This window comes from Dryobates pubescens, chromosome Z (genome assembly GCF_014839835.1).
Source record: "Dryobates pubescens isolate bDryPub1 chromosome Z, bDryPub1.pri, whole genome shotgun sequence".
Lineage (NCBI taxonomy): Eukaryota > Metazoa > Chordata > Aves > Piciformes > Picidae > Dryobates > Dryobates pubescens.
The window spans coordinates 133,576,716-133,587,160 of NC_071657.1; positions in this window are offsets into that span (position 1 = coordinate 133,576,716).

The following is a 10,445-nucleotide window of genomic DNA, read 5'->3' on the forward strand; positions in this document are numbered from 1 at the left end:
CCAAGACAGTTCTGTCGTTCTCAAGCCGCTTTTCTTTCTTGGCCTTTTTTTCCCCCTCTTCCTCTATTATTTTGGGGGGGCTGGTTTGGGAGGTGTGGTTTTTTTGAATGCTAACCCTGAGCACAAGTGGATTTATATATATATTTTTTAACACTTAAAAGATGTTTCTGGATTATTATGTTTTAAATGAGAAACAATAAAGCTGCCAAACGGTCACCTTATTATCCGTGTCGCTGGATCTGAGGTCCTGACGTGGCTCTACAAGCCTCTCACTTTGAACAAGCCTCTGTTCTGCCTTGAGGAACCTGAAATATTATTCCCAGAGCGCTGTAGAAGTCCTCATTATTTTGTCTTAATTTAATTGGAATAATTACTAGGCATTGATCTGATTAATTAGGCACTTGATCAGACTTCAAACTGTGCACCGTTTTGATACACTTTGAAGATGTGCATTTTCTCTCTCTCTCTCCATATTAACAGTTACCACTGTAACTTCTTTTGATGTTAAGGAAAAACCCACCCTGAATATTTATGGAGAAGATCTGCATGGAAGTATGGAAATTGAGGACATTTTTATGGGGCTTAATGCATGCCTTGAGGCATTTAAGCAAAGCAGGGAGCTTGTGCTCCCCGTTAGCTTTTGCAACAGCACCACTTTGTGGTTGAAGTCCCGAACAGAGAGGGAAAGGAGGAATGGCTGTAGGGCTGCCACATGTGATCAATCAACTTTGTGCTGTTCCCATAGTGGCTTTGACCTGTTTTGACCAGCAGAACTTACCTGCAATGGAAATATCACAGAATCACCAAGGTTGGAAGAGACCTCAAAGATCATCAAGTCCAACCTGTCACCCAACACCTCATGACTACTAAACCATGGCACCAAGTGCCACATCCAATCCCCCTCTTGAACACCTCCAGGGATGGTGACTCCACCACCTCCCTGGGCATCTTTAACTAGATCAGGTTATGGTCCAGCCATGAAGTCTTCCATTTATGAGATAGCAGTTTTGAAGGAAAGGCAAAGAAGAAGAAGAAGTGGAAGCAGATTAGCTCTGAACGTTTTGTCTTATTAAGATGTTCAATATAGGAGGCTGATTGCCTTTCAGACAACAGAATCACTTTTGTTTGAGTTCCCAGAATTTTATACAGGGTCTGTCATCTCTAGAGAAGAGGTTTGGTTTCTTTTGGGGTTTTTTTTTGCCCCCTTGGCATGTGTTGTGTTTTGTTTAAAGTAAAAATTACTCCAGGCATGGTTTTCTCTAAAGGTGCAGGAAAGAATAGAATCATAGAATTGTAGAATCATGGCATCATAGAATGGTCTGCTTTGGAAGGGACCTTCTAAGGTCATCCAGTCCAACCCCCTCTGCAGTCAGCAGGGGCATCCTCAACTAGATCAGGTTGACCAGAGCCCTGTCAAGCTTCACTTTGAATATCTCTAGTGACAGGCCCCAATCACCTCTTTGTGCAACCTGTTCCAGTGTTCCACTACCCTCATGGTAAAGAACCTGCTGCTAACATCCAATCTAAATGTACTCTTCTCCAGTTTGAAGCCATTGCCCCCCATCCTATCACTGCAGGCCTTTGCAAACAGTCTCTCTCCATCCTTCTTGTAGCCCCCTTCAGGTATTGCAAGGTTGCTATTAGGTCTTCCTGGAGCCTTCTCCAGACTGAACACCCCCAGCTCCCTCAGCCTGTCCTCATAGCAGAGGTGCTCCAGTCCCCTGACCATTTTCGTGGCCCTCCTCTCGACCTGCTCCATCAGGTCCATGTCCTTCCTGTGTTGAGGACTCTAGACCTGGATGCAGTTCTCCAGGTGAGGTCTCACCAGAGCAGAGTAAAGTGGCAGAATTGTCTCATTCAATCTTCTGGCCATGATTTAGAAATTATTCCTTTAAATATCAGTTTAAGAACACCAATGGCACCATTTCAGCTGCTGAACCTTCATTGATGTTGCCATTCCATGCACTTTCATACACCCTGAACTTGAGCCATCAGAGAATAGAATCACAGAGTTGTTAGGGTTGGAAAAGACCTCCAAGATCATTAAGTCCAACCATCAACCCACCACCACCATGCCTGCTAAAGCATGTGCTGAAGTGCCATGTCTACATGGTTTTTTAACACCTCCAGGGATGATGACTCTACCACTTCCCTGAGCAGCTTAGTCCAATCCCTAACCACTCTTTCAGCAAAGGAATTTTTCCTGCTATCCAAGCTGAATCGCCCCTGGAGCACCTTGAAGCTGTTTCCTCTCATGCTGTTGTTAGTTATGTGGGAGAATAGACTAGACTAGATTAGACTAGACTAGAATAGAATAGACTAGACTAGAATAGAATTAACCAGGTTGGAAAAGACCTCAGAGATCATCAAGTCCAACCTATCATCCAAACACCATCTAATCAACTAAACCATGGCACCAAGTGCCTCATCCAGTCTCTTCCTAAGCATCACCAGTGACGGTGACTCCACCACCTCCCTGGGCAGCACATGCCAATGGCCAATCTCTCTTTCTATGGAGAGCTTCTTCCTAACATCCAGCCTAAACCTCCCCTGGTGCAGTTTGAGACTGTGTCCTCTTGTTCTGGTGCTGGTTGCCTGGGAGAAGAGACTAACCCCCACCTGGCTACAACCTCCCTTCAGGTAGTTGTAGACAGCAAGAAGGTCTCCTCTGAGCCTCCTCTTCTCCAGACTAAACAACCCCAGCTCCCTCAGTCTCTCCTCACAGGGCAGTGCTTGAGGACTCTCCCCAGCCTCATTGCCCTTCTCTGGACATTCCAGTGTCTCAATGTCCTTCTTAAATTGAGGGGCCCAGAACTGGACACAATACACTTTGCAGAGTCATTTTTTTCCCTGACAGAATCAGCCACATGAGATTAAATGAGATTACAAATGTAGTACTAATAAAACCAATAAGCAACAGACTTTTTGGTACCTGCTAATTCTAACTCCTGCCATTTGCTGGTGTGAAATATGGAACACACAATACAGCAGCACCCAGCCAAGGCTTTTAAGTGTTTCACAATGATTTTTCATTTTAAGGTTTCTCTTTTTTTCCCCCCCTTCCTTTTCTTTTTTTCTTTTCTTTAATAGACCTGTACTCCTGCATCTAAATAAAGCAATATATTAAGTAATATATTAAGTAATATTAAGTAAGAGGGGACTTGCCAGTGTATGGTTTTGCTTTGGCAATAGAGTTGTGGATCATTACAAGCCTCTCTCCTCTCCTGATGTGTTGCATCACTTCTCCTTTTAGCACATATTTGGGGCTTAGGTAATGTTTGCCTCTTTTTTTCTGATGCTATCTACATTTTGCCAGAGACACTTTTAATTGCACAAACTATTGGTGACTGTTGCAGCACAGAGAGGTTGGTGGATGACAGGCAACACTTCAGGAAAGCAAAGAATACCCAATCTTCATTCTAAGACTAGGATTATTTTTAGCCATCACTCTTTTGATTTAGCCAAGGAGTTTCATATAGAATAGAATAGAATAGAATAGAATAGAATAGAATAGAATAGAATAGAATAGAATAGAATAGAATAGACCAGGTTGGAAGAGACCTTCAAGATTATCGTGTCCAACCCCTCAACCAATCCAACCCACCGAAACAACTAACCCATGGCACCAAGCACCCCATCAAGTCTCCTCCTGAACACCTCCAATGATGGTTGTAGAGAACTCAGAAGCTGCCTGTGAAAACAACACAAAAATACCCCCAAAAGTCTTTTCTTACTCACATAAATATCAAGGCAAATAAAAGAGTTGTATTTAAACTACAGGAGGAAGTTTGACATCAGTACTTATGCTGGAACCTGGGGAGAGGTGCCTTCAGTTTTTAATGAGCCTAGATAAGGAAGAATCATACAATTATAGAATTGCTATGGTTGGAAAGGACCTCAAGGATCATCCAGTTCCAACCTCCCTGCCATGGGCAGGGACACTTCACACTAGAGCAGGTTGCTCACAGCCACATCCAGCCTGGCCTTAAAATCCTCCAGGGATGAGGCTTCCACCACCTCCCTGGGCAACCTGTTCCAGGGTCTCACCACCCTCATGGGGAAGAACTTCTTCCTAACATCCAATCTGAATCTACCCATTTTTATTTTGTTCCATTTCTCCCAGTCCTATCCCTACCATGGAATGGAATGGAATGGAATGGAATGGAATGGAATGGAATGGAATGGAATGGAATAGAATAGAATAGAATAGAATAGAATAGAATAGAATAGAATAGAATAGAATGGAACAGAATTAACCAGGTTGGAAGAGACCTTTGAGATCATGGAGTCCAACCTATGACTTGTGTCATGGAGTCCACCCTATTGCTTGACATCCTAAAAAGTCCCTCCCCAGCTTTCTTGTAGCCCCCTTCAGATACTGGAAGGCCACAATGAGGTCTCCTCAGAGCCTTCTCTTCTCCAGACTGAAGACCCCCAGCTCTCTCAGCCTGTCTCCATAGGAGAGGAGCTCCAGCCCTCTGACCATCCTCATGGCCCTTATCTGGTCATGTTCCAGCACCTCCAGACCTTTCTTGTAATAGTGGCTCCAGAACTGGACAGAGTACTCCAGGTGGGGTCTCAGCAGAGTAGAGGGAGAATCACCTCCTGGCTCTGCTTCTCTTGATGCATCCCAGGATGGGATTGGCTTTCTGGCCTGCAAGTGCACACTACTGGCTCATGTTGAGCTTCTCATCCACCAGCACCCCCAGGTCCTTTTCTTCAGGGCTGCTCTCAAGCCAGTCACTGCCCAGAAGACACTTGGAGTCAGAGCACTGTCCATTTGCAAGGAATTTAACTTCCATACTGGCACATATAAGAGGTGCCTAGCCTGTAAGGTACAGAAAGTACTCTGGTAAGATGTCATCTGGAATGTAGGATCCACTTCTGACCAACTGGACTTCTTTAAGTCAGAGAAGACATGGAAAAGGACAGAAGGAATAATAGCTGTGTGGTATTGTTTAAACATAACAGATGAAGAAAAGAATATTTCCCAAAGAAGAGAGAACCTGGGAGATGTTATGACTGAATACTTCAAGCCATGAACAAAATTTCTGTATAGGAAAGAGCAGCTCACATCCTGAATGGTTGGGAGAAGAACAGATAAGCTGCAGCCAGACAGGTGCGAGGTAGACAGGCAGAAAAGTGAAGAGCTCAAGCTCTAACATCTGATATCTGCCTCACTGAATGTCCTTATCAACAGGGTAAAGAAACCTGTCAGGCCCCCAAGGCTGTGATTGATCCTGTGCTGGGGCAAGGGAAGATCTGTCTAGTCCATGCAAACAGGGTAAAGAAACCTGTCAGGACCCACAAGGCTGTGACTGATCCTATGCTGGGGCAAGGGAAGATCCATCTAGTCCACCAAAACTGGGTAAATGAACCTGTCAGGACCCACAAGGCTGTGGCTGATCCTATGCTGGGGCAAGGGAAGATCTATCTTGTCTCTCTCTCAGCCCTTCTCTGCCGTGACTGCATGGCTTACATCATCTTTAAAACCAAATATTCTCTGGAGCATCACATACTTAGTGCTCTGACCTGGCTTTTGAAGACAACTCCCCACTGGCAGCCCACAGTAAATTTGGTTTAGATTATCTTGTGTGCCTTGGTTTGGGTCACTAAGAGGCTTCCTTACAGGAGGAGCTGACTGTTGTCCATTCAACTGGGGTGTCAATCAGCAGGAATGAAACTGGGCAGTGACGCTGTCCCTGAATTAATTTAGTTAAGATCCTTCTTTTTATTCTGATATTAGGTTTGCTAGGACAGAAAGGAAAAAAAAAGTCTTGGTTCAGAGTACAAGATGTGTTTCAGAGGATAAAATGGGTTTGTGAAGTCAGGGAGACATTTCTCAGCATAAGCTTGGATGCTGGTTAGTATTTATATGCTCTGACCTCACAAGGCACTTCTGATTCCATTCAAACCATTTTTATTCAAACTTTTTTGTTGTTGTTTTTTTATCTAATGGATGCTGATGCCCATTTGGCTGAGCCTGTACACTTTAATTCTCTAGAGGCTTAGTGTGAAATCACATCTGCTGGAGGAGGGGCAGGGCAGCCAGCGTGGCGTGGATCAGCTTTCAGGCAGCCTCAAACTGAAGGTCCTGTTTGAGCTAATGCAGATGTACAGGCAAGGGGCTTGCAACAATTCTGGGCTAAACTATGCTCTCTGTCAGTCCTGGTCTATCTGGTTTGAAAAAATAGGCTGTTTCCCAAACTTATGGCATATGCTCATGGGCTGAGGGAGCTGGGGTTGCTTAGCCTGGAGAAGAGGAGGCTCAGGGGAGACCTTTTGCTCTCTACAACTACCTGAAGGGAGGTTGTAGCCAGGTGGGGGTTGGTCTCTTCTCCCAGGCAACCAGCACCAGAACAAGAGGACACAGTCTCAAGCTGGATGTTAGGAAGAAGTTCTTCATAGAAAGAGAGATTGGCCATTGGAATGTGCTGCCCAGGGAGGTGGTGGAGCCACCATCCCTGGAAGTGTTTAAGAAGAGTCTGGATGAGGCATTTGGTGCCTTGGTTTAGTTGATCAGAAGGTGTTGGGCAATAGGTTGGACTCGATGATCTCAAAGGTCTTTTCCAACCTGGTTAATTCTATTCTATTCTATTCTATTCTATTCTATTCTATTCTATTCTATTCTATTCTATTCTATTCTATTCTATTCTATTCTATTCTATTCTATTCTATTCTATTCTATTCTATTCTACTGCATTCCATTCCATTCCATTCCATTCCATTCCATTCCATTCCATTCCATTCCATTCCATTCCATTCCATTCCAAGTAAGCAGTGATTTAAATAGCCTTCCATGCACAACAGAAGCATCAGCCCGTTGTGAATTCCTAAAGGTGCATTGCTGGAAGGGTCCCTGTTGAGCATGTGGCATGGGCTTAAGTGGAAACACTCAAGTACAGAGCCTGCTCTCAAGCTCAGATTGAATATCTGTGTGGAAAGCAAGCTTGCAAAGGCAGCTTCTAGTAGAGCCACAGATTGCCTCCTAGGACATGCTCTAGGAGGGGTGCAAGCACAGAGCCTGGAGTCATGAAGCATCTTAGAACTCAGGCAAGTATATGCTAGTGGTCTGCATACAGCATGAAGATGGCTGATGAAGGATACCACTGCACATGGGAATGAACAAGATGTATGGATAGACAGGTTTTATCAATTACCAGGGTTAATACTCATGTGCAAATACAGCCTCAGCTAAACCCCACACATATGGTGCAATGTCTAGCACTGCACTGCACAGAAGCACAGAATTAACCATGAGATAATCAAGTCCAACCTATCACCCAACACCATCTAAGAAGAATTTCTTCATAACATCCAGCCTAAACCTCCCCTGGCACGGCTTGAGACTGTGTCCTCTTGTTCTGCTGCTGGTTGCCTAGGAGAAGAGACTAATCCCCACCTGGCTACAACCTCCCTTCAGATAATTGTAGAGAGCAAGAAGGTCTCCCCTGAGCCTCCTCTTCTGCAGGCTAAGCAACCCCAGCTCCCTCAGCCTCTCCTCACAGGGCTGTGCTCCAGACCCCTCCCCAGCTTTGTTGTCAACATCTTTCTTGAATTGAGGATCCCAGAACTGGACACAGGACTCAAGGTGTGGTCTAACCAGTGCTGAGTACAGGGCACAATGACGTCCCTGCTCCTGCTGGCCACACTGTTCCTGATGCAGGCCAGGATGCCATTGGCCTTCTTGGCCACCTGGGCACCCTGCTTGCTCATGTTCAGCCTCCTATCACCCATCACCCCCAGGTTCTTTTCTGCCTGGCTGCTCTCCAGCCACTGTCTCCAGCTTGTAGCACTTCATGGGGTAGTTGTGGTCAATGTGTAGAACCCAGCACTTAGACTTGTTAAATCTTATGCCCCTGGACTCTGCTCATCTCCACATTTGGTGTCTGACACTTGTCTCATTCCAGCTCTGCAGCTGAGCACCATGAGGACCAAAACAGCAAGTGAGGTCAATGCCCTGCAAGGAAGAAAAATGAAGAAATCACATGTTAAGTAGAGGACAATAGAGAGTGTTTACTATAGCAAGTTGGGCATGGTCACGAGATTGTCCATGACTGTCAAAGTCTAACGCATGAGTCATGGCAGCTGGGCCACACAAGCAACAAGAGGAACATTTATGGAGCTTTACAACTGTTGCATGTATATTGCATGGACATTCTCTTTAAAAACACATGCTTGTGCTTCTGTACCATACATGCCTGCCTGCAGGCTGATGGCTGATGGCACAAATGACCTTCTTGTGGCCTTCCAGTATCTGAAGGGGGCCTACAAGAAAGTTGGGAAGGGACTTTTTAGGGTGTCAGGCAGTGGTAAGACTAGGAGGAATGGATCCAAGCTGGAGGAGGGGAGATTTCAAATGGATGTTAGGAAGAAGTTCTTCCCCATGAGGGTGATGAGACACTGGCACAGGTTGCCCAGGGAGGTGGTGGAAGCCTCATCCCTGGAGGTTTTTAAGGCCAGGCTGGATGTGGCTGTGAGCAACCTGCTCTAGTGTGAGGTGTCCCTGCCCATGGCAGTGGGGCTGGAACTAGATGATCCTTGAGGTCCCTTCCAACCCTAACAATTCTGTGATTCCCTGATTCTGTGATTAGAGAGATTAGTGCACACAGCATGCCTCATGTAAATGAGGTCCCATCTAACCCTGATAGTTCTGTGATTCTGTGAAATTAGAGAAGCTTCTTGCAGCAAGTCACTAGCCAATGCTGCAGTCAGAATGCAGCTGATTTTTGGTTCTTATCAACTACAGAATTCCTGATTTCTTGATGGAAACATGCCTGTACTGTGCTAGGCCCAGAATGTTAAACAAATAACCACGTTTAAATGTGTCTATATCAAACTCCACACCCTCAGGGATTAGAACAGAACAGAACAGAACAGAACTGAATAGGATAGAATAGAAATGAATTGAATTGAATTGAATTGACCAGGTTGGAAAATACCTCAGAGATTATCGAGTCCAACCTATCACCCAACAGCATCTAACCAACTAAACCATGGCACCAAGCACCCCATCCAGTCTCTCCCTAAACACCTCCAGTGATGGTGACTCCACCACCTCCCTGGGCAGCACATTCCAATGGGCAATCTCTTTCTGTAAAGAATTTCTTCCTAACATCCAGCCCAAACCTCCCCTGGTGCAGCTTGAGACTGTGTCCTCTTGTTCTGGTGCTGGTTGCCTGGGAGAACAGACCAACCCCCACCTGGCTACAACCTCCCTTCAGGTAGTTGTAGAGAGCAAGAAGGTCTCCCCTGAGCCTCCTCAGCTCACTTTCTTCATCATATCTTCCTAATGTCCCTGTGTCTTGCCTTAACTTTCTGCATCCTTCTCCTTTCTTCTGGGCAAGACTTCTCTTCGCTGAAATGGATCAGGAAAGGGAACGGATGCTGTTGTGTGTCTAGGAAAGTAACAGCTCTGGGTTCTGCCTGAACCAATTCCATTTCAGAAAATCCTCCTTCAAATGCCCAGCTGGAATGAGCACATTTCCTATTATGCAATACCCTTCTAACCACCACCTTCACACACAGCCTTTCATCCTGTGATGTGATGCCTGCAGCAAGTTGTAATTGCTTCCCTTGGAAGGGCAAAAAGAATAACCATGCAACGTTCCTCACTCTACAGTGTGAGAAAAGCCACATGTCACTTCTCTGGTAGACACATCTCAAGTTCTTTCAGGCAATTTCCATGCTTCACTGTGTTTTTTTCCCTGAGATAATCTTCTGAAAGAGCTTAATAAAGTGAAGAACTTGCAAAACTTCTATGGAATTATCCCTGGGTTACTTGTTAAAAGGGAGCAGTCATGTCCCTGCTCACACATAAATGCCTTCTGCTGTTAAAATGCCTCCTACTGTGGTGGAGCTTGCTTGGTTAGCAATTCATGTTTGGATCACAGTCTCGTGTGTTGTTGTGAGGGATGCAGAGATTTATGGGGTGGGGGGTGGGGGAGGGAGGGAACAGGAAAAAAGATCTGTTCAAAGGCTGGGCTTTGCATTTATGTGTGAATTGGTTAAGAAGTTGTATTACTGCATGCCAACAGAGAGTTCCTCGCTGCCCAGATGCCTGGTGGGATGGAATGGCCTGTCTTTTTAGGGTGCCTGTATGGTACATGCCATCAGTGTGCAGGCTGTTACCACTGACTCCTATGTATAGACAATGTCACCTCCTTGTGCTCTGCATATACTTTCCAGAGCAGGAAAGCTGCTCATCAGAAAAGGACCTGGGAGTGCTGGTTGACAGATATCTGAACATGAGCCAGCAGTGTGCTCAGGTGGCCAAGAAGGCCAAGAGCATCCTGGCCTGTATCAGGAAGAGTGTGGCCAGCAGGAGTAGGGAAGTGAGACAACACCTTAAGTACTGGGTTCACTTTTGGGCTCCTTGCCACAAGAAAGGTGTTGAGGTGCTGGAGTGTGTCCAGAGAAGAGCAGCAAAGATGGTGAAGGGTCTG